Source organism: Lygodium microphyllum, chromosome 2 (genome assembly GCF_053477565.2).
Source record: "Lygodium microphyllum isolate KBCC chromosome 2, Lygodium_microphyllum_v1.1.10, whole genome shotgun sequence".
Classification (NCBI taxonomy): domain Eukaryota; kingdom Viridiplantae; phylum Streptophyta; class Polypodiopsida; order Schizaeales; family Lygodiaceae; genus Lygodium; species Lygodium microphyllum.
The window spans coordinates 70824577-70848133 of NC_141136.1; the positions used below are offsets into that span (position 1 = coordinate 70824577).

Below are 23557 nucleotides of genomic sequence, written 5' to 3' on the forward strand. Positions count from 1 at the left end.
TATTTTAGCGAAATGCATGATTTAGCATGTGAAGGTCATTTTACTATACAACTTATTGCCATAAGGCCTTGCATGCTAGATATTGGTGGCCTATGGTTTTCTAGGATGCTTTTTTATATGTGAGGCATTGTGATGTCCACCAAAGACATGACACTAGGAAGAATCGTAAGTAGTCCTTAAACCCCATTCCCACGGCATTACCCTTTAGGAAATGGGGTATTAATTTCATTGTACCTATTCATGCTTCATTAACTTTTCATAAATGACATATCATTGTGGCAAAATATATATATTTATGAAATGGTTTGAAGCTTGTGCAAGTCACAAGGATATGCTAAGGAAATTACAAGCTTTATCTTACGAAAAATGGTATATTAGTTTGGTCCATTGAAGGAGCTAGCTCCCACATTAAAGCCTTTGAAGAGAAGAGAAATTTGAACTCTCTTCCATTTTCTTCCTCTCAAATATATGTATAAAAGAGGAGAAACTAAAATTGCCTTTCAAGAATTTAGTTTAGAGCCATTCTATCCATTTTGAGTGGATATAGAGCATGCTACAAAAGTCATGGACAACTATGGCAGTGTGACATCACTTTCATATTTTGGCCATAACTTTTGCATACAGTATCGGATTGAGGTGTTCTGTAGCTCAAAATGAAGAGCATGATGAGAACTATAGATCTTGCCAATCACAAAGTTGATTTTATGTAGTATTTGGTTCTTTTTTTAAAAAAATACACATAACATAATATTTATGGTTTGGATTCGTAGTTAATGTCTATGAATTGAATGCCTACATCCTATTTGGGTATGCTACATAGTTATGCTAATGTTGGAATTGTTGTATATGCCTAGATATGCTACCGGGGCACTCACATGCTATGAGCTCTATGCATTTAGTTTTCTTTTGCTACTTTGGATGCTCTAGATTTTCTCCAATGCAAGTACTTGGTATTTTTATGCAAAGCTTAGTTCATTAGAGTCAGTGGGAGACTCTCTTATGCTTTATTGGTTTATGCATGTATTGTCATTGCAAAGATTTGTGACTATGGACTAATTAGCCTTTGATTTGGGCACCTTGTGTTGCTTATTGTCACCAGGTAATCAATGGTGCATACATGCTTGGTATGCATCTATGTACTTGACATCTTGGATGTTTTAATAGTCTTTGGTACTCAATGGCTTATCCTCTAACTCTGCACTACTAGTTGCATTGTACATTTCGGTTGCCACCAAGATTTTATTGCCAATGGGAGCTTAATCTTTATCATATTTACTCATAATTACATGTCGATTTTACAACTTTATGGACAACCATGTTGAAAATCAGTTTTGAGTAGTTCTTTTGAGAGTAGAGAGTTTTATTCAACAATCTAGTGCTTCTTGCTCGTAAACAACAATGTATTGGCTTAGTCTTCCTCTTGTTTCATTCTTTTTGGCTTAGTCTTGGGATTGATTTGTTGTTCTTATAGTAGTCTACACTCTCTGTTTGACTGAGATGATAGTAGGTGCTTCAAATGCTTCCAATAACATTTCTATCTTCAACATAAAGAAGTTGGATATCAATAACTTCAAGTATTACAAGACTCAGATTTGGTAGGTATTGGTGTAGATGGAACAAGTCAAGCCACTAAAATTAGAGGGCATACCCAGGCCATAACACAAGAACTTTATGATATAGAGGAATAGGAAGAGCTTCATGAGCTATGTAAGTCTACCATCATTTTGTCATTGTCAAAGCATGTATACTTCAATATCATTGAGACTGAGGGTGGTGCTTATACATTATGAAAAAATATTTGTGATCTCTATGGTAAATAGAGTCTTACAAGTCAACCATATTGTGTTGAGAAACTCATGGACCTTCGTATGAAGGAAGGGATGTCTATATCTTCTCATTTAGATGAATTTCATTCCATTTTCAATCAAGTTACTTCATAGGGTCTTAAGTTTGAGGAGAATGTCAAGTCTCTTTTTCTACTTGTTACATTGCCTGAGTCTTGGGATACATTCCACCACTACTATGACTACAAACCCTCTAGGAGGTGGCTTTCAGCTCAAGGATATAAAGGGCACCTTTCTTACAAATAAATTATATAGAATGTTGATGTAGCCTATACTTCTCATGCACTTATAATAAGAGGTAGATAAGGTAGTAATGGGAACAATAATCGTAGTAGAGACTCATATCCCAACAGGGTCAAATCTAAGTCTCATGGGCAATCACACAATAAATCTTGTGGTCCTAAGTTCTCTCTCATTGGTCACTATTGTGGGTAGTAGGGTCATATAAGGCCACATTGCCATAAGATGTGCAATGATAGGCATGAAAAAGGCAAAGGGAAAGTGTAGGATGATGCCAGATCTTTTGATGATTGCAGCATTGTTCCTAGTCTAGTGTTAAGATAGAAGAAATAAATGCATTTGAGTATAACTTAATGGATTACATACTTGCTACTTCATCGCTTTATGCTACTCACTTGAGTGATACTTCGTCTTTTTACTCTCAATGTTGGCTTCTTGATTCAGGGCTTTATTTCATGTTACTTTGTATTATCATTTGTTTTATACTTACCATATTGTTACAAATCTAGTTAGATTGGGAGATGACATTGCATGGATATTATTATCATAGGTGATGTGAGATTGTAGTTTGATATTGGTGCTCCATTTCTACTTCATGATGCACATCATGTCCCACCATTAACTAAAAGCCTTATCTCTATTAGATAGGTGGATGATGATAGGTGCCCTGTCTCTTTTATTGATTTCGCATTGAAGATTACTCGTTGTAGTCTTGTTTTTGCTCAAGGTGCCAAGGTTGGTGACCTCTATCCTTTGCTTGTATCTAGATTTATTGAACATGTCTTAGCTATGAATTGATCTTCCTTGTGTATCTCTTAAGCATCTGTCTTGGTTATATATTGCTTAAATAAATGAAAGTACTCACTTGTTTGTAGTATGTACCACCTCTTGACTGCTTATGTTTTGACTCTTGAGATCATTGTTTATATGGTAGGCAAACATGTAACTCTCATAAAAAGTTTGACTCTATTTGTGTGGGTGAGTCTTTGGCTCTTATTTATTCATATGTTTGTGGTCCCATGCCATGTGAGTCATTAGGTGGTGCTAAGTACTTTGTGACATTCATCGATGATTGATTGCATAAAGTTTAGGCCTATCCTATTAAGCACAAATTAGAGGTCTTAGCTATATTTCAATGCTTTCTTTCTATTGTTAAGAACCAATCTATGATTTGATATTGGGGATAAGTATGTATCTAAGGCATTTGGGGAGTTTTGTGATAAGAAGGATATTAACCATCAACTAGCTACCTTGTACACAAAATGTGTTACAGAGTGCATGACTATTCAAGAAAGAGTTTGCAATATGCTTAGTCAAGTAGGGTTACCATAGTACTTTTGGGTTGATGTAATTACTACTACTGTTCATTTGATTAATAGATCCCCATGCATTGCTCTTGGTGGTAGACTTATAGAGGAGGTATAGTTTGGTAAACCTGCGTTATATGTGCACTTGTGTATCTTTGGATATAAGGCTTTTTGCCATATTCTCAAATACAAACACAATAGAGGTCATTCACAAACACGATGTCATATTCCATGAGGAAAAGATATATATGAGACACGAGTAGGTAGTTGAGATATGCATGGTCATCTTTTACGAGGAGACTCTTATTATAGTACAACTAGTCCTCATCATTAGACAGCTTGATGTAGTTGGTTGATAATGTGATGGCCTAGGATTCACCTGTTGTATAGGATTATGATGCTAGATAGAGAGGACATTCCATATGAGCTCCACAACTACTCATGAGATGCTCCACTAGAGCCTTATACTTCCTAATTATTTTGAGCCCCCTATACATTATGTCATGGTGATGGACTTTGGTGAGCCGCTTACTTATGAGGAGGCTATGTGCAAAGGTGATAGTCAGTCTTAAGAGAGGGCTAGCTTGATATTCTCTCATATAGTCAAGATGACTACCCTACACTTAGTATTGGCCTTGGCTACATAGATGGATGTGAAAATGGTTTTTCTTAATGGGGACTTACATGAGGACATTTATATGTAGTAGTCTAAGGGCTCGGAGAAAAAAGGGCAGGGAATACCTAGTGTGCAAGTTGAGAAAGAGTCTTTATGGATTTACGTAGGTACCTAGGGAATGGTACCATAAGTATAATGTCTTTATGCATTCATAGGGATACTGCCGTAGTGATATGGATCTATGACTTTACATGAAGAAGGCCCATGATGGTAGCCTTATAGTTTTGGTACTATATGTTGATGATATGCTAACTGTTGGGAGTGCTCATGATGAGCTAGATGCCATGATGAGCTAGATGCTTTGAAGACTTAGTTCAAGAAGATAGGGGTAAGCCTATTGGTTGGCTGCCCATTATCTTCTCATGTGAAAGTTAGTCAAGTAGATTGTTGCTAGTCAAGTGAGAAGGTCGACATGGCCAAGATCCCATTTGCATGTGTGGTGGGTAGCTTGATGTATGCCATTGTAGTCACTAGACTTGACATAGCATTTGTAGTGGGAGTTGTGGCTCACTATGTAACAACACTTAGCACAAAACATTGGGACGCCATGAAGGGTGTCCTGGGATACCTTAAGGGCATTGCAGGTATGTGCATTTGTTATAGTGGCTAGGATATTAGAGTTGTGGGCTATGTAGACTCTGACTATGCATGACATGCAGATAGTAGAACATCCACCTCTATTTATGTCTTCACTCTTTTTTCAGGGGTGTTATTTCTTGGATATTCGGGGTGTAGAAATTCACGACCCTGTCTACTATTGAGGTTGAGTACATATTGTAGGCATTGAGGCTTGCATGGAGGCCCTATGATTAGGCTATTTGGTTGCAAACCTTGGTATGACTATGACTCCTACATTGTATTTGGACTCTATGAGTACTATTCAGTTGAGGTGAATCAATCAAAACACTTAGGAAGTGAAACCTCCCAATCCCAAGTACTAGAACAACCAGCAAAGATGAAAAGCAAGAGGTTCTAGGATCCATAGCTAGCTACACTTAGAGCGCAACAACAGTAGTAGGAACCATAGCCAGAGATACCAATGTCAGCCACCTCTAATGATGGAAGGAGAAATAAACTCATTTATTTTAACTGCCCACTAAATGGGAAAAGTCTGCATTTAAGGAAGAGAAGGCCATAGAGAAAAAGCTAATGAGGAATTAAGAAAGGAAGAGGAGGTATAAAATTGAAATTAGTGGGAGGCAAAAAAGCAGCTCATGAAACAAAAAGAAGAGGATCTAGCCCTAGCCATAAGACCTTTAATTGAGAAACCTTCTAGAACCAATAAATTAGCACTCATAAACCTCAATCTTGAGATGGTAGAGGAAATAGGCATGAGTGCAATAAGAGCTTTAGCCCAGTCACCACTAGTAACTAGCAAGGGGGGCAAAGCCCCATTAGAAGTCCCTCTCCCACCAATTATAGTCACCACCCCCTCTATTCTAGGGTTCACAACAAAAAGTAGTGCTAGAAGCAAGTTGGGAGGATACGATCTATGAATTGGCATCACAAGTTGTTGCCTTCTTGTAGCCAAGGTCAAGAGATTCCACATTCGCATGTACAAAGAGAGGCAATTACAGATGTAGAATCCAAGAAAAAGGCACTTAAGATGCCTAGGATTGAAATGATTAGTGACCTCCATGATTTTAGTCAAGCTAAGCTTTGCACAAGGATGTGAAGAGTTGAGGAAGGAGTTAGAACATTAGAAAGACTAGTTGGAGAAAGAAAGGAAGGTTTCCTTAGCTGCCCTAGAAAAAGGGAAAGATATCCATGCAACATATCAACACCAAAAAACTAGGGAAACTTCCAGTTTAAAGAAGGATTTGGTAGCACTAAATGTGGGCAATGACAAAGGAGACAAGTATGAAGAGCTAGATGAACAATATGAATTTGAGAGAGAAAAGCAAGTGTAGCTTAGAAGTCAATACACACAAGTCATTAAGGATAAAGCCAAGCTAAAAGGAGAGCTAAATCCATTAAAACAATTGCAAGGGCCATTAACAACGGAGGTAGAAGAGGCAAGATCGATAAAGGAGGAGGCCAAACAAATTAATAGAGAGCTTTTGGAACTAGAGAATGAAATAGAAGAGGCTTCTCATAACTACACCCAACTTTAGAAGCGATTAGAGAATGAAATGTAGTATAGGAAAAGACTATGTCAAACCTAGGAGTAGTAAATGATGCTAGAAATCCTCACAATGGTAGAATAGAGGGGGCTAGAGCTAAAAAAGGATAAGATGGGCCCATGGAAGGATAGAAATGCCAACACCATGTGCAACTTAGCCATCTGCCTAGCCTAATCTAAATGTGAGTAGAATTTGGCAAATGAAAGGGCCAATGCAATAGAAGAGGTGATATGAATGCAATAGTGGATTTTTTCTCGGACATTGTATGAAGTGTTAGAGCTATGTGAAGAGGATTCTACTAAAATCCTTAGAAGGAAGTTGAAATCCCTAGAAAGGTGCTTAAACACAGCTTGAGGTAGAAGTTCCCTAGAAAAAATAGAGAATGACAAGGAAAGATCATGTGTTGAAGGTGAGAGAAGTTGGAATAGAAGACCTAAAACTAATTGGGGTTGTCCCACTCTAGCCACAAAAGAATCACCACTATCATCTCTAGCACTTAAAATATATTAGGATCTAGAGAAATGTGAAGAGCCAATGCCATAAGAATTAGAAATCACTACAAGGGAGCTCAAGAGGAACCCATGCCCTCTCACAAGGGATGAAAAAAGCTATGCAAAGAAGAAGAGAGAAGATGGAAAGAAGCAAGAGAAAATTCACTCAAAATTCAAAAGGAGGGGAATACATTTCAATCAATTGGGATAGGGAGACCACCACATGGGAACATTGGGAAACCCAAGAAGTACCCATGTAGTTTACGTTCAATTTCCCACGAGGGCTTAGGAAGGTCCTACCACTCAACACGATGCAAAAGATAACTTAGGTGTCTTCACAACTCACAAAGAGATGGCTTGAGCATAGAACTCAAGATCCTGGATTGTGGCAGGAGGAATTAGTGGACTATTGGCAATAGAAGGTGTTTGAAGTACCAAGGACATTGTGGGGCTATGAATCTAAACCAAAGTGGAGAAATAACATATTGGATGATAATATGGGTGTATGGGGTTGCATTCTATAATGCTCTACCTTTTGAAAGGGGGGATCTTAATTACATCTCTTGTCCTAGAAGTCATGGGGTTGATTTATGACCCCAAAAAACATGGAAAGTATGACTTCCCTTTGATCTACAATGTTAATGCTTATAGGCTAGGAGACAGCCTTGAGTTTTATGAAAATGACTTAATGCCCTCTTTCAAGTGGTTTGTGGATGACTTTTCAACTTGTCATGACCTTGTTTTTATCACAGCATACAATTATTTGTAGTTACTCCTCCAACTACTCAATCAAAAGAAGATAGGAGAAGAAGAAGGCTCACATCCACTCTTCTTCGACATAAATGCATACATTGATAGATATGCCATGGTGAGATTACTCCTTTAGGAAACATTACTACTCACATATTATTTTGAGCTACTAGAAGATACAAGTATTATTAGGTTTACAAGCTATAGCCACCCTTTTCTCTTGACTAAACCCCTTGATGTAAGAGCACAACTAAAAACTTACATGATGAGCAGGTCATGCCTTGATAGATCATTGAGTCTACTTCCTTAGCCAACACAAGGGAAAGAAAAGGAGCCACAATAAGATACCCATTTTTAAGAAAAGAAAAGAAAAAGAAAAGAAAATGAATAAAAGAGAGCAAAAGCTCCATCATAGAATAGGTATATCCACCACCACATCACCTTGTGGCCCTCAAGTTGGGCATGTCTTGTGGCATTTGCAAATGAGCTCCATGCCCCCCCTAGCCCTTCCCCACTTCATAGACTTAGGTATATCAAGGGAAGAACATCCTAAGGGCATTGCAATTCTATTACCTTGAGCTTTGCACTACACCTCCCCTTATACCAACCATGTCCTCAAGTTGAAGGGAGAAGCCCAAGATGAAGCATGAGCAAGTGGAAGCAAGAGAGGCAGAGCTATGGCAGATGGAGTAAGAGACCAAGAGAGAGAGAGACTCAAGATGTGGGAACTCTAATAGTCACAATATGTGACTAGCCTTGCCTTTATTCAAATGTCATTGAAAGAATAAAGAACGAAGTGATGGGCACCCGTCGCCTGCAGTGTGTAGGTGTGGGTATTGTCAGTGTAGTAATAGGTGCATGTCGCTTGCAGTGTGTAGGTGTGGGTACTGTCAATGTAGTAATACACAGGTGGCTAGGCACAAGCGCCTTTATCCCCAACAATCTCCCACTTAAATGCGAATGTGCCTCGAGTGAAGAGGGAATAAGCAAAAAAAAAAGTGACAAAGTACAATGTGTACATAGAGTATAACATGATGAGGAATAGAGACATCCAATGCCCATCAACTTCCTAAGGAAGGAAAAACACTCTGCTGAGAGACTTTTTGTGAGTAGATCTGTAGGATTTTAATCAATTGAGATCTTGACAAGATCAACAGACTTGTCATCAATGACCTCTTTGATAAAGTGGTACCCTATCTCAATGTGCTTCATCTTCACATGGAAGATTGGATTCTTGGCTAATTGGATAGCACTCATAGAATTCAAATGCAGTGTAGGAACCACGTCAATCATACCAAGGTCTGCCACTAGACAGCCTAACCAGAGAGCCTCCTTGCAAGCCTCAGTGTGGCTACAACATATTCAGCCTCTATAGTAGAGAGTGCCTTGCATTTTTGCACCCTAGACATCCAAGAAATAGCACCCCTAGCAAAGGTAAACACATAGCCAGAGGTGGATGTTCTACTATTTGCATGTCTTGCACAATTAGAGTTAGTGTATCCCATGACTCATGTATCATGGCTACCATAACATATGCACATATCTATTGTGCCCTTCAGGTACCTCATGATACCCTTGACAATATCCCAATGTTGCTTGCCAGGTGTAGCCATATAGCGTGCCACAACTCCCATTAGAAAAAGCTATGTCAAGATGAGTGGCTATCATGGCATACATCAAATTGTCCACTACGGATGCATAAGGGATCTTAGCCATCTTGGCCTTCTACTCATCAAACTGTGGACAATCGGCCTGTCTCACCTTCACATGAGAAGGCAAAGGATAGCCAATAGGCTTAACATCTTGCATGTGAAACTGCTCAAGGACCTATTGGATATACTCCTTTTGTGACAATTAAAGAAGCCGTTGAGAGAAGTCACATAAAATGCGCATCCCAAGAATATGTGAGGTTTGTCCCATGTATTTCATCTCAAAGCTTCTCTTTAGTTAGCTTTTTAGAGCATCCAGCTCATTAGCTCTCCGAGCAAATCAACATGTCATCCACATAGAGTGCTGTGGAGGTGATCAATCGCCAAGACCCATGGATCGCTTATTGTTTCAAGCGTTCCAAGCCGAGTAGTAATGGCTACCTCTCACATAGCCGATGCGCTATCCATCCCTACGAGTATAGTGAGCTTACCTCTATGCTCAATTGAGTTGCCTCCTCTCCCGAGCACATCAGTACCTTCACGATCCAAGTGCAAGCTTCAAGCAAGTTCGATCCTTAAGCTCCATGCTCCAAGCTCCATTGCCATGAGCAAGAGAAGAGAAGAGAAGAGAAGATGGAGAGCTTCTCCTCCACGGTCCCTCGCCCTCACACACTCACTCTCACACACTCTCACACTCCCTCTCTCAAGCACAAGCTCAAGCAAGCTAGAAGAAGAAAAAGAGGAAGAAGAAGAAGAAGAAGAAGAAGAAGAGAGATACTTTTGGCCACACACAAGAATGAGCTCTCATTCATCTTTTGAACTTTATATACAAAGTCCTAAATCCCATTTGGGTGGTCATCCCCTTTTTACATGACCGGCCATAGCCTAGGCCATTTTTTCCATTGTCCTCCTATCTTCTTAGCTTCCTTTCTACTGTTTATCTACCTATACAATTTGCACGAGTGAGAGCCTGGAACTCTTAAAATAAATCGTGGTGCGCCTTGCGTTCTTTTACAAAAGCATTGACTTGCATTTTTTCTTGTGTGCCTTTCTTCTCGATTTAGGACTTTTTTGCACTTCTTGTGTTTCCATATTTCTCCTAGCTTGCTTTCGTCTCTCATTTCACTTTTGCCTTGACCTTATCATCTGCTTTAGATTTTCTCGATTTTCCACCTTGTTCGTCTGAGGGTTAACATTACCCCCTCCTAGATGAGTGCTAGTCCCATGGCACTTGCTGGTGGTGAGGGGGACGGTGGTGCTAGGATGCTAGGGGTTTCTTGAGGTTGTGAATATATCATGGTACGGATGTGTTGGAGGGATTTCTAGATCTGTTAGAGGGTTTCATAGAATTGAAAGGCCCTTGGGCTACGTAGGGGCCTTGGTATCGGAGGGACCTTTGGAACTAAGAGGCCTTGGCATTGGATATGATCCATGGTGTTGGAGGGATGTTGAGGGGTGGGTCCATATTTGAAATTCAAAATGGTGTTAGATGGATCCGTGGTTTAACTCTTCGTGACTGAGTTCACCTGCACTGTTCCAAACGAGCTTCTTTATTCACTTTCTGATTGTGGCTGTTGCATTCTCCCCTTGGTTGGTTGTGCTTTATCTTATGGCACATGGCGTAGGATGGGGAGGGCATTGCATGGATGATGGGATCTTTGAAGCTGGTAGTGGGACCTTTGGTTGTACTTGGAAAGAAAATAAAGGTGCATTACGTGTGGGTGTATCCCACTATTTGTGCGCATACTAGTAGGATGGAGCTTAGGGTGACATGTCTAACCACATGCAAATGTTACCTCCCTGGTGTGTCCTACACTTGATGTGCCCTAAGCAGGAAGTGGGGGATCAAAATGAGGCTAGGGGGTTAGGAACAGAGCCTACCGATCAGGGCCATCGGACGTGCCTAACTTGAGGATCCCTAGGTACAGTGGCTATGGTGGATGTGCAACTTGCGGTGGTGATGTGTAATAGCTTTTTTTTTTTTGCCACAGGGGTGCTCTTAGACTATACCCTAATCTTACTCGGATGAGTCACGAGGTGATCTTAGGGATTTAGTTAAGAAGGCACGGCTCTACAGGTATTCCTTGATGTTAGCCCTTGCATTGAGAGGTGTGGTTGACAAAAAAGGGTGACTGCACCTCGTAAAGTGGCTATCATTCATGTCTTCAAGGATCCTCATGCAAAATGAGGGAAGTAGGGTTGCCCTCATCATGAGCCTAGCCATAGCACAACTATCTATTCCTAGGTTAATGTCAAAAAAGAGTGGGAGGAGGTGGGCTTCCTTAGCTACTGGCTTTTGTTTAAGCAAAAACCTAATGATCCTAAGGTAATTACAAGTGGTTATGAAGGCTGGGTCTAGGCAGGAAGAGAAATCCTCGAGGAAGTGGTTAATAGAAGTGTGCAAGTCCCCTACTCTAAAGGTCATGCATTCCCCGGGATTTTCTGCATTGACATTGTAGATCTTCAGAAAGTCATACCTGCAATGCACCCCCTATCGTAATCCACTCCGTGTTTGTGAGGGTAGGGCATGTAGGCGGGATCATTCCGTTCTCCCTGTAGTGTGCCATAGAAAGCTATCCATGCATCAAAATTGGTGTCCCAAATCCTCCTCTGCCACTTTGGCTGCTCCTCATAGCCTTGGACGGTTTTGGGAACTTGATAAACCTTGTCCTACTAGTAGCCAGTGGCCTCTTGCCTCCATTGGGTAATGATGATGCTCCGCTCCTCGACCTATCAATTCTTTAGGTATTGCCCGAACAAATGATTCCTTCCACTATTTCCAGGGGTTAGACTCGGTTTAAGGCCCATGGGAAGAGGAAGGAGAACTTGAAGGGTCACGATTGGAGCTCTTGTTGTTGCCAGATAGTCAGCTCATGCGGCCAACTAATGGGGTAGTGATCCTCGTGTGGTGGCATGGGCTCATTAGGAAGCTGTTGTGGCTATGCTTACACCCTCTACTGGGCTTGCTCCACAAGTTCCCATCTTCTTCTTCTTGTAGTAATAACGTGCTTGAAAACCTGGGTACCCTCAGGCTCTTCTAGGAGTACATTAGGTAAGGGTGGACTGCTGGCCTCCCAGATTTGTGATTCTTCTTCGAATGCATGCTCGAGGTCAGTAGGCCCTTCTTGGGCATCTTGTTCCATAGGGAGTTGGGGGTGGGTGGGGCTGCTCTTGTTCCTCGAATCCAAGTTTCCTGAGCTCATCAATGGAGAGGCTGACTTGTCGCAAGTAGCTACGTTGCTGCTCCTTGGCTATGCCCACGTCAGTTGGAAGTGTGCGCTCTTGCAGGCCATATCTTAAAGCTCTGGTTGTTGTCTGTTCCAGCTTCCTCCTCATTCTCTCCACCAAGTTCTCGCCTTCAGCTTGCGTGACATGAAGCACAATGCTCAAAAAGGCTTGCCTTTGCGTGTTGGAGCACGCTTCAGTGGCCTTAGCTCTGGACTCTGCAGCACCCTCTCACATTCTGATACTGCTAGGTGCTTTGTCAATCCCTGCACTCTTTCGAGGTTGCATTCCTCCCACTATTGTGCCTTTTCTTCCATGTCTTCCTTACCCCTCTCCATCTCTTGAGACAACATCATTACCACCTGTTACTGCTCGCTCCAGATTTCCATCATCTAGGTCTTCTCCTTATCGTGACAGTTCAACTGCTCCTCAGCCATCCTCCTACCTTGCTCAACCACAACGTATTGTTGGCAGGCTTCTCCGTTCTGTTCTAATAGATCTTCAGTAGTTTGCGCACAACTTTCAAGCTCTGCCCGGTGCAGCTTCCTTTCGGGCATGGCCATGGCCATTAGTGCCTCCACCTCCTATTGGGTGTTCTTCAGGTCATCTTGTAGGCTTCCAGTGGCTTTATCGATGGCCTCGTCCCTCATTTCTAACATGGCTTCTATTTCTCTCTTCAACCTTCCTTGCTCTTCCATTGCCGTCCACAGCTGGAATACTAGGGCATCCTCCTGTTCTTGGCGTTGTTCTTTTGGTGCATGGTCTCCTTCTTGCAGGCTTCCTTGTAGTTTTGCATGCATAGCTTCCACCCGTGCCATTTGCTGTTGGAGCTCATTATATTGTTGGATGAGCCACTTGTGGCCCCGCTGCTCCGCCACCAAGTCTTGGGCTTCATCCTCTAGTCTTTGCCTTATGAGGCGATTTTTATTTTCTTGAGTATTCTTTTCTTGGACACTGAGTTGCTCTTTCAAGCTCCAAATTTCTTTCTGATGCTCACAGGCTTGCCATGTCATCTCTAGTCATAGGGCTGTTGCAACCTCCCTTTCGGCCTCCAGCTCCACAATAATGGCATTCTTCTCTTCCTTGGGTCTCTCTAGTTGGGCTAGGAGTTCAGCCACATAGGCTTCATAGTTTGCTGTCGGGGGCAGTGTTGTGGTGGATGCTTCCAACTTTTGCCACTTTGGGTGTCCTACTTGGACTTGCCGTCCGCTGTAGAAAACCTTTTGAGTCCTGTCCCTGGTGCCATCTCTCATACTTTTGTGACCAAGAACTGCATCATGGACATGAGCTGAGTGGTGTCCATGGCAGACGTTGGCTCCTATGTGGTGGAGGTGGTGGTGATGATTTGAGGTGTGAGAGCTGAAGGGAGGGGATGCAATGAGTCCTTGCCCTTTCTCGCGATGATTGGGGCTACTTTAGCATAGCCCCTTGGTTTGCCTTCATGCCATGGGCTCAAGGTGGCCATTCCTCTCGAACCGTAGGCCTCCTCTACAGACATGTGCATGGCCTCCACCATGTCTTCATCTTCCTTTATTTTTAGCTCTGCTACCTCTCTCTCGGCTCTTCTCTTTCTCTCATCTTCAGCCCTCTTGGACTCTTTTTGGGCCTTCCTCAATTCGGCCCATTCCTCCCTTTTCATCGTTTCTTTTGTCTCCTTCAGCTTTGATGGGATTCCCTTCGTCTATGCCTTCGGCTTTCCTTGGACGGGAATTGCGTCCTCCTGCTCTTTCTTATCACTTATAGTCATTTTGCTTGACTGCACTTGTTCATGGAGAGGTAGTCGATCAGGGGTTTCCCCTACTCCCTCTCCACCTTCCTTTGTGTCCTTCAAGGCCTCCTAGATTATGGCTGTTAGGATCCCACCGAACCTGATGATGGATGCTTTGGAGGAGGACTTCTTTCGAACAGATCTTGTTGTGGAGGTCAGGGATTCTCCTCTTACTACCATTCTACCAGTGGTTAAAGCTTTTGCTGAGCTTTTAATAGTTTTGCGCACGAAGGCATTTCAATCTATTTCATCTAGGGATCCTGCTGTGATGCTCTCCAACAACGGTACCCCGATTCTGTTCATAAGGGCATTGTACCTTTGACTAGAGAAGAGAGTATGGACCATCTTTGCCTACAGCTTAATTTCAGGATTTGGAATATCCACTAAACTTACCCCATCCATTGTGCATACTGCTAGCAGCCTTGTTCATCCCTAGGATGCCGTACATGTCCCTTTTTAGGCGTTGCTCGGTCCTGCTAGTTAAGCCTAGGGCCTTCTCCACCACCTCAGGGCTCAATTCCACCTCTACTTGGTGGGCTTCTTTCCCTTTCCCGATTCTCACCATATCACAATTCCTTTTGGCATTGAAGCTCCCCAGAAACTCTGTGCCTTTTTCGTAGTTGACTTTTGTAGGTTGCACTGGTCCATGAGTCATTTTATGGGTGGCTCTTCCATAACGACGTCCTCTAGGTTCATGCGTGCTTGAATGTGAACTGGATGTAGCCCCTCGTTTCTACCATCAAGCCATACTTAGCTTGCTCTTCCTCCATGAATGGAAGCTTGCTGCCTTTATCTTGCCCTGCCATTTTAGGTTCCTATCATATATCATGGTTCACCATTAGTATTCCTAAGACATTTTCTTACTAGAAAATAAACAGGAATTGATCATGCTTTTATGGAAAGAATAACATACTTTAAGCAACAAAAGGAATTTTCCCTTGAGCAGTTCTATTCATTTCCAAGATCTTATGACACTTTTCCTTGATTTCACCTTTCTTCACCTTTACCCCCTCCCCCCTTGGGAATGAGAAGAATCCTTCCTAGGATTGGACATGGGAGAGGCAAGACATTTGAGCACCATAGGGTGCTATTTACTTGGGCATCAGCCAATTATAGAAATCAGGGTTGTATTCCAATTGGCATGATGATCGAGATTACGAGGGCTAATGCATACTTGGGTAATGTGAATCAGGACATTGGTTAGAAAGTCACTTGAGTTGATGCGGCTAGCCGCATGTAGCTCTTCTTCCGTAAGGATACGATTGATGTAAGGATGGGCCAAGACCTAGTCATCTAGGTGTTTGGAGTGAGTGGTGGCCAAGACCCTAAACAAGGTTGGTGCTACGTAAGTCAGGTCATACTCAGTTGTCTTGATGGCACGTTGTTGCTCAACATTAGTCATTATTTGGCAGCACCGCTTCTTCCATTGGAGACGTAGGTTACCCTATTTTTGTAGGAATGAGGAGTTACAGTCAGCGAGGCGAGTAAGTTTCTCAATCTCAATGGTTGACGTAGGCCTTTGGGGGTTACGGTAGGATGTTATTAATCGTCTAATGAATGCGTGCTCTTTTAAGATTTCACCATTATCGATCAACTCCTTTGAGACTTTGGGGGATGTTACGGTTATAAACTCATATTCTTCCCAAGTGCAGGATAAGGAATGAACCTCAGAGGCAAGGGGTTCATCAAGCAAGCCGAGGTAAAGTCTTTCATAGCTCCTAGCGAACATGGTAAAGGTGTTATCCAAGAGTTTGATGCAAGTCACAAAGTCATCTTCCGTATTCTCAGCAAGGTCCTTGGTGACCGATAGAAATAAACGTCCCTTGTAGGAAGGCCTAATACCTATTGGTGGTTGGGGTTGAATTGAGCTAGATAGTGATGGTTCGAGGGGTGGCAGACTAGGCAGTGTTGGATCTAAGGATAACTACATAGTCCAATCCGTGTGTCCAGTGCTGCTTTGGGGTACTGAGGGTGTCTCCAGTGGCATGGACGGTGCATTGCTTCCCTCTTGTGCAGCCATTGGGGTGCCAAGTTCTCTGGACTTAGATGATTTTGGGATATCAACTGTTGTTTCAGTCAATATATTGGTTGGGGTTTTTCGATCGCAACCGTCATGGGTTCTGTGGGCTTTGCAACTCTCAGGTTTCCTGGGTATTCCTTGCCTGAGTAAGAGTGGGGCTTTCTGGAGATGGGGTGGCAGTCGATGATTGTGGTTGGGATATGCTTCTAGGATCTCTCAACTTGGGCACCCATATCCAAGTGTGCTCACCCTGTTTTTGCTTATATCCTACCTAAATGCAACAAAAAATTATAAGACAATATTCCTACTTCTTTAGCCTACTCATATACACATCAGAAACCCAAAATACTTACTATATCGACGATCAAAATGCCTCAATCTCCTATCTACCTCAAGCATCGGTTCGGGGAAAACCCTACTTCTATGCTCGATTCGAAGTGCGCAAGTGCTCAAGGTTTGAAACTGTTGGTCCCGACAATGGAACCAAAATGTGGAGCCGATCAACTGCCAAGACCCACAGACCGCTTATTATTTCAAGCGCATCAAGTTGAGCACTAATGGCTACCTCTCACATAGCCGATGCACTATCCATCCTTATGAGTGTAGTGAGCTTACCTCCATGCTTGGTCGAGTTACCTTCTCTCCTAAGCACTCCGGTAGCTCCATGATCCAAGTGCAAGCTTTAAGCAAGCTTGATCCTCAAGCTCCACACTCCAAGCTCCATTGCCGTGAGCAAGAGAAGAGAAGAGAAGAAGAGAGGAGAAGATGGAGAGCTTCTCCTCCATGGTCCCTACCCATAGTCATTGTATTGAAGAAGAATGGAAAAATTAGAGCGTGTGTTAATTACAAGAAGGTAAATGCTGCTATGCAGAGAGATAACTATCCATTGCTATACAACGAGCATATGCTCGAGAGAGTGGCTGGCAATGAGGTATACAATTTTCTACACAACTTATTTGGATACAATCAGGTGCAAGTGCATCCTAATGATAGACATAAGACCACATTTGCCATTGAGTGGGGCGTCTTTGTCTACATAGTCATGCCTTTCGGGTTGACTAACACGCCATCTACCTTTCATGACTTATGTGCACTATATTCAAAGATATGCTTAGGAAGGAGTTAGAGATCTTTGTGGTGGAGGACTTGTGTGTTCACTATACTTGGAGGGAACCCTTAGACAAACTCTGAGCGGTCTTTGAACGGTGTTGACTATATTATCTCTCGTTGAACCCTTTGAAGTGCCAGTTTTGGATAAAGCATGGATGCATCCTAAGGCATGTAGTGTTGAAGAATGGCATTGCCATAGACTTCTCAAAGGTCAGGGTCATTGTCAATCTGGGCGGTTTGTGTTGAACTATGCATTGATTTCTAGACCTCTATATAAGTTGTTGATCATATTTGAATGGACCGAGGAATGCCAACGTACATATGAGGAACTGAAAAAGGCTCTGACCACCCATTGCACCAATTCTACAAGCCCTAGATTGGACACTCACATTTCATATGCACATTGACACTTCAAAATTCATCGTAGGAGTTGTGTTGTGCTAGCTTGGTGAACACAACCTAGATTACCCAGTGAGCTTTGCTAGTAGACAACTCACTGAGACCAAAATGAATTACTCAACAAGAGAGAGAGAGGATTTGGCCATGGGTTTTGGTGTAAAGAAAATTTAGCATTATCTTTTGGCTACACCTTTTACCTTCTTTGTTGACCATCAAGCCTTGATATATCTTGTTAATAAACCTTGTGCTATAGGATGCATCGCTCAATGGCTCCTACTTTTAGAATTTGACTTCTCTATGGTGGTACGTGAAGGGAAGCACCACTACATGACTGACCATATGTCTCACATCCCCATAGAAGAAGCTACTAGACAAGGCATTGTAGACGAACTGTCAGACGCGTATCTATTCAGCTTATCAAGTGAAAGAGATTTGTTTAAAGCCAACATGACGCCGTATTGGGCAGATAGCATAGTCTAAGTGCTTGAGCATGCACTACCTGAACGACCAATAGAAAAGGCCCAACTTAGGCAACTCATCCTGAAGATCCAACATAGCAAGCCAACTCTATAGGTTGGGGCAAAGACGACGGGTTGCTATGCAGATACATGTGTGAGCATGAAATGCATGACGTACTCACAGAGGCATACGGTGAAATCACAGGAGGACAGTTCAGTGGAGACATGACTATCCACAAGGTGCTACAGTCCCAGCTATGGTGGTCCACTCTTTTTCGAGATGTAGCATGATTCGTAAAGCATTGTGATGAGTGCCAATGGACTAAGGTCCCTATTTTTAAAGGATCACATGGCGCTAACCCCAATCATTGCGTGACAACCCTTTGAGAAATGGGGGATTGACTTCATCGAACCCGTTAATCCCACGACACAGTATTCATAAGCTAAGTGCATCATTGTCACCACTGATTATCTAACAAAATGGGCAAAAGCATGAGCTACGAGAAAAAATGATGATAGGACTACTACCAAGTTCTTATGGGAGCAAGTGATCTCATGATTCGGCTTTGTCCCATCGAACTTGTTAGTGACCAAGGTACACACTTCATCAATGAAATGATAGCTCATCTCCTATCCACCTTCCTAATCATCCATTGGAAAATCTTGGCCTTATTACCCTCAAGAAAATGGCTAAGTTGAATCCACAAATAAAATCTTGGTGAATATCATGACCAAGGTAGTCTTTGCTTCGCGCAGTGATTGGGATAACAAGTTGATGGTAGCCTTGTGGGCCTACCGCACGGCTTATAAAACAGTTGTGGATTAGACTCCCTTTAGGTTAACCTATGGAATTGAAGCAATTCTACCCTTAGAGTTCTTCATTCCTAGCCTGAGGATAGCCCTTCAAGAGGGATGTGATGGGAAGGAGGCATGGACGGAACACTTGGTTGAGCTCGGAATGCTTATCGAAAAGTTGGCTTCTAGCCACCATGCACTAATATGCGAGTGTGGGAGCTTTCACTCAACCGCCGAGACCCTCGGACCGCTTATTGTTTCAAGCGTTCCAAGCCGAGCACTAATGGCTACCTCTCACATAACCGACGCACCATCCATATCTACGGGTGTATTGAGCTTACCTCTGTGCCGTTCGAGTTACCTCCTCTCCCACACACTCTGGTGGCTCCATGATCCAAGTGCAAGCTTCAAGCAAGCTCCATTCTCAAGCTCCACGCTCCACGCTCCATTGCCGCGAGCAAGAGAAGAGAAGAGAAGAGAAGAGAAGAGAAGAGAAGAAGAGAGGAGAAGATGGAGAGCTTCTCCTCCTCGGTCCCTCACCCTCACACACTCACTCCCTCACACTCTCACACACTCTCTCTCAAGCACAAGCACAAGAAGAAGAAGAAGAAGAAGAAGAAGAAGAAGAAGAAGAAGAAGAAGAGGAGAGCTACTTTTCGCCACACACAAGAATGAGCTTCTCATTCACTTTTCAACTTTATATACAAAACCCTAAATCCCTTTTGGGCGGTCATCCCCTTTTCCCCTTTTTACATGGCCGGCCATAGCCTAGTAGGCCCTTTTTCCATTGTCCTTCTATCTTCCTAGCTTCCTTTCCACCGCCCATCTATATTTACAAATTGCACGGGTGAGAGCCCGGTGCTCTTTTACAAGATTTTAGGGTGCGCCTTTTTATTTTAAAATGTGCCTTTCCCCTTTTGTATTTGCCTTGGACTTTTAAGGTTGCCCTTGTGCTTTTGGCCTTTTCTCCTATTCTTTCTTCAGTTAGGCTACCTTTTTTCCACCTTTGCCCTGTGTCTTTCTTATTTCCTTTTGCTTTCTTCGTGTTGGGTCATGTTGGGGTTAACATTACCCCCCTCCTAGAAAAGTGCCAGTCCCATGGCACTCACCGTCGTAGGTAGCAGGCTGTAGCATGCACCGAAGACATGGGTGACGAGGATGCTTGTGGTTTCCGTGAAGGAGTGTTGGTGGTGGTGTGGCAAAAGGTCCTCGGGGCCTATTGGTGGCCAAGGTGGCTGGTGGAAGGTTGTTGAAGTTGGCGGTATGGCTATTCTGTGTTGGGGATTGCATTGATGGTCAGCACAAATGTTGGTTTGTTGGGGAGTCTGCACATGACGATTCTTTGCGGGCTTGTCGGATGGTGAAGGATAAGCATTCAGAGTTGGGTGTTGATGAGGAGCGAATGACACTTTTGATGGAGTCTTTAACACCTGCAATTGAAAACCTCTCCTGTGGTCTCTTCCTAAGGGTAGTGTTAGTCTTCTCTATTGTGCACAAGACATAGTGCTATTAGTTTGGGAGACAGGTCCGAACTCTAAGCAAGCTAAGAGTATTGTCCTGCACTTGAGGACCCAAACTGTGTATATACTTTGGTGCAGATATTATGTGAGTGATCGTGCATACTTAGATATTACATAGTTAGAAGACTGTCGACCTGGTTCCTTGTATAGCAATGGGTTAGTGTAGCAAGGGGCTAAGTTGATGGAAAAATTTCTCGATGAAGACGGGAAAAGTACACTTGAAGATTGCTTAAGACATCATTATGGTCTTGTCACGGGGCCATGTAGCATAATTGAGCTCCTTGATGTCTAGCTCTTGGTAGTTAGTGACTACCTATAGTGCTTGAAAGGTATGGTGTACTTTTCCATTGTCTTTCATGCCTTGCTTACCACTGTGGATTGTAATGGCATTGAGATGAGTGCAAAAGAATTGTGCAAGTGGTTCAGGGTGACAGGTCTAACCATAGGCGAGGACCCTTAATGTGCCCTGAACAATTGTGGGGGATGTACAAAGGGTTAGGGGATTAGGGATGGAGCCAGCCGACCAAGGTCACTAGACGTACCTAATTTGAGGACCCCTAGGTGCGGTGATATGATCGTGTCTCTTTTTTTTTGTTATTTTCTTTTCTTTTATTTTCTGTTTTATTTTCTTTTTTCTCCCTTTTTTTCTTTCTTTCTTTCTTTCTTTTTCTCTCTTTTTTTTTTTGGTGGGAAAAATGAATACAATCAATGCCATACATTGAGGCTGTTAGCCTTTCATTTGGATTGAGAAATATTGGGATTCAAAGGCTATGAAGAATTGCTATTACAGAGATGATTGTGTCACCAGCCTTGATGCTAGAGGAACTATTGTTGAGGTGAGGAGAAACACTTGAGATTTTGCAAACCTCTTTGTAACATGTGAGATATCGAATGATTGAGGTAGCACTTGGAGTGAGCTGTGCATGGTTAAGGGCGGAGCATCTTGCGAATTGAATCCTTGATGATGAAGAGACGTTTGCCCTTATTGAGAGCGTGGCTCCTGCCCGAACATAGAGTTTGGCCAAGAAGAAGGAGGTAATCGATGATCATGCTTTGGCCATGCTTAGTCACAATATGTGCTTTTGCAGAGGTGTCCTTGGGTTCTCTTCTAGTGGCGTTTCCGTCATGGCTTTTGTTTGTTGGTATTCTCGTCACCTCCTCCATAATGGTTCTTTGTGGGGTTGGTGGTCTTGTGGTGACTTGGATGTGAAACGCTTCTAGATATTGACCTGTGTCATTTTGCATCAACTTGCCGCTTCATGAGAGTCCATGCATGGTATATGCCACAACTATAGTAAACTAGTGCAATGCAAGGAGACATCACTTATCTGAATTTTATGGTGTTGACTTAGATATTTATCACCTGCACTTGATTAGCTTTTTCTTTTGCTAAAGATGTGAAATATATTAAACACAGATATGAAAAGTTCGTACACTTCGGGAACATGTCAACACTTAACCATTTAAAGACAAAAAGTCATGGCCCGATAGCATTTGATAAGCCCTTTATACAACATGGAGCTACTCTATTTGTACGAGGCGGGGCAAGTCTAGGTGGCCGGGTGATTGGGGCTTTGCTGGTGTGGGGCTCCCGTGGGGTTGGGCAGGGAACATGTCGGCCGGGACATGAATGGTGTAGTCTCGGGCCGCTATCGTTTCCAGAATGTCTTTAAACAATTCATTGAATTCTTCCCTTTCCCGAGGTGCCCTTTCTGCCCTTAAGCATCTGGGGCCCGAGCGTGAGCTGGGGGTTCGTGCCACTAGTGCTGCCACCTGTTGCGCGTTTTGAATCTCAACTTTCTTGATTTGAGGATTCTTCGGCCGTCACCCTGGACAGTGTCGCTTAGGGCCTCGCTTCTTGGCATACCTCTTGATGGTGGGCACATAGCGCTCTGGTGGAGGGGCGCGTGCCACATGCTCCCGTCTTTTGCGAAGAGCGTCTTTGCATGCCAGATCTCCATGATTCTCCATGCGTTCTGTCAAAAAAGGAAACCTGGAAGACGCAATCCAAGGGTTAGACCTGGGTATAGGATACAACTGTTTGCATGGAAGGGATTTTAGTGTGGTTTATCAAGCGCATATGACAAGAAGGGGAGGGGTGAGGCATGCAGTATTTGTTGTAGAGGGATGGCCCCCATGATGATGTTCGTTTTGCCTCCAGCCATTAGCCAATACTGGCTTATGCTAAGTTGTGTGGACTGGTTGTCATGGAGTGGGGTAGGGCACATCCTCGGAAGGATAGACCAAAAAGGGAAGAAGGTGTATAGAAAGGGCCTGCACCCTGTCTACACCATTAGTGTTGTTGGTCAAGGCTTCCTATGGTGGTAACGTGGGTTGCATGCCCTTCACTTGGAGGTGGGGATGGTCACACGACTTTTAAGTGTGATGAGAGGAGGACCTGAGGAGCTTAGCCTGTCAAACCCAACTCTTCTCCCTGCGCTTGACTATCATTGCTTGTGTGTGTTGATAGTATCTATACAGGGTGACACAAAAATCATTGTTTATATATATACATACATATATATATATATATATATATATATATATATATATATATATATATATATATACATATATATATATACATATATACATATATACATATATATATATACATATATATATATATATATATATACATATATATATATATATATATATACATATATACATATATATATATATACATATATAGATATATATATATATATATATATATATATATATATATATATATATATATATATATATATATATATATATATACATATACGAATCCATGTCACCTCACGAGGATAGAAACCAATTGTAGAACTCAGGATTGTACTGGAGCGTGGCACATGCATCTAGTATTCGTGGCAGCTTACTCAATACCGATAGATATTTTGCCACATCGAGTAGCATGGAACCTTGTCCAAGTCTACTGGCAATATGTAACTCCTCCTCAGTGAGAACCTTATCAAACAGAGCGTTCTCTTGGCTAGTTCTAGCTAAGTCCGTACCCCGAATGGCGGTCAACACTCGAAGGGAAGTTGGTGCCACATAGGTTGGGTCCCTTTGGGATCGCCATTTGGCCAATCGCTCTCAGAGACTGTCATGATCTGAGCCCCTAGTTCGGTCACGATCTGAGCCCCTAGTTCGGTCATGATCTGAGCTCCTTTGGGATCGCCATTTGGCCAATC

The 23557-nt window shown here is 42.7% G+C and overlaps 1 pseudogene; it reads left to right on the top strand.

Moving 5' to 3' along the window:
- The first annotated feature begins 14149 nt into the window (after positions 1-14149).
- LOC148039876 (putative glucan 1,3-alpha-glucosidase) overlaps positions 14150-23557 on the top strand; it is a 37118-nt pseudogene continuing 27710 nt past the window's right edge.